The following is a 1,647-nucleotide window of genomic DNA, read 5'->3' as shown; positions in this document are numbered from 1 at the left end:
CCCCGCGGGTCCCCTCTCTGACCCGGGCGAAAGCCACCGAGAAGCCAGACGGACCCCTGCCCAGCCGCCTGGCGGGTGGCTTGGAGCAGCCGCTCGGCAGCGCTGCCCTGGGAGTGCTCGGCGTCGCTTGTTCCCTCATATACGGAACTGGAGGGCCGTCAGCTCCGCGAGCGCACAACCAGCCGACCTCCGCCCAGCGGCAGGTCGCAGAAATCACGCCGGCTTGTACGATGACGTAGGCGGAGGCAGAGCGCAACAGCGACCCCTTGGCGACAAGCGCGATCTCCGCGGAGAGCACGTCTACTCGCCGAGGGAGAGCACGTCTACTCGCCGAGGGAGAGCACGTCTACTCGCCGAGGGAGAGCACGTCTACTCGCCCAGGGAGAGCACGTCTACTCGCCCAGGGAGAGCACGTCTACTCGCCCAGGGAGAGCACGTCTACTCGCCCAGGGAGAGCACGTCTACTCGACCAGGGAGAGCACGTCTACTCGCCCAGGGAGAGCACGTCTACTCGCCCAGGGAGAGCACGTCTACTCGCCCAGGGAGAGCACGTCTACTCGCCCAGGGAGAGCACGTCTACTCGCCCAGGGAGAGCACGTCTACTCGCCCAGGGAGAGCACGTCTACTCGCCCAGGGAGAGCACGTCTACTCGCCCAGGGAGAGCACGTCTACTCGCCCAGGGAGAGCACGTCTACTCGCCCAGGGAGAGCACGTCTACTCGCCCAGGGAGAGCACGTCTACTCGCCGAGGGAGAGCACGTCTACTCGCCCAGGGAGAGCACGTCTACTCGCCGAGGGAGAGCACGTCTACTCGCCGAGGGAGAGCACGTCTACTCGCCCAGGGAGAGCACGTCTACTCGCCCAGGGAGAGCACGTCTACTCGCCGAGGGAGAGCACGTCTACTCGCCGAGGGAGAGCACGTCTACTCGCCGAGGGAGAGCACGTCTACTCGCCGAGAGAGAGCACGTCTACTCGCCGAGGGAGAGCACGTCTACCTCCCGCCTGAGGGAGAGCACGGGGGGGGGGGACAAAGACAGGCGGCAGCAGCTTCGGTGAACGTCACCCGGGAGGCGACCGGGGCTGTCCCGGGGCAGTCCCGGGAAGCCGGCGTCCGACACAGGGAACCGTCAGCTGCCGGACCGGGGCGAATCCCCGCGGCCACGGCAGGGGTGGGGGCTCGAAGACAGCCGGCAGCCGCTTCGGTGAACGTCACCCGGGAGGAGACTGGGGCCCTCCCGGGACCGTCCCGGGAAGACGACGTTCGGCACGAGATCCCGGCCGCGGCCGGACCGGCTCGAAGCCTCGCGGTCCCGGCAGCAGCCGGAGCCGCTCGCCGCCTCGGGCTCCCGGCCCCCTACAGATCCGGCGACTCGTTCGCGGGCGGCGGGGGGAGGCAGTGGAGGGGGTGCGGGGAGAAGCGGCAGCGGAGGCGGAGGGGGGGGGGCTCGAAGACAGCCGGCAGCCGCTTCGGTGAACGTCACCCAGGAGGCGATCGGGGCCGTCCCGGGGCCGTCCCGGGATGCCGGCTTCCGGCACGGGGTCCCGGCCGCGGCCGGACCGGCTCGTATCCCCGCGGCTCCGGCAGGGGGGGGGGGGGCTCGAAGACAGCCGGCAGTCGCCTCGGTGAACGTCACCCGGCCGGCGACCG

The sequence above is a fragment of the Melanerpes formicivorus genome, unplaced genomic scaffold (assembly GCF_026170545.1).
Source record: "Melanerpes formicivorus ecotype bairdi unplaced genomic scaffold, bMelFor1.0.p_v2 SCAF_1513, whole genome shotgun sequence".
NCBI classification, from domain to species: Eukaryota; Metazoa; Chordata; class Aves; order Piciformes; family Picidae; genus Melanerpes; species Melanerpes formicivorus.
The sequence above is the reverse complement of the archived record's forward strand: the minus strand, read 5'-3'. Positions refer to the sequence as shown.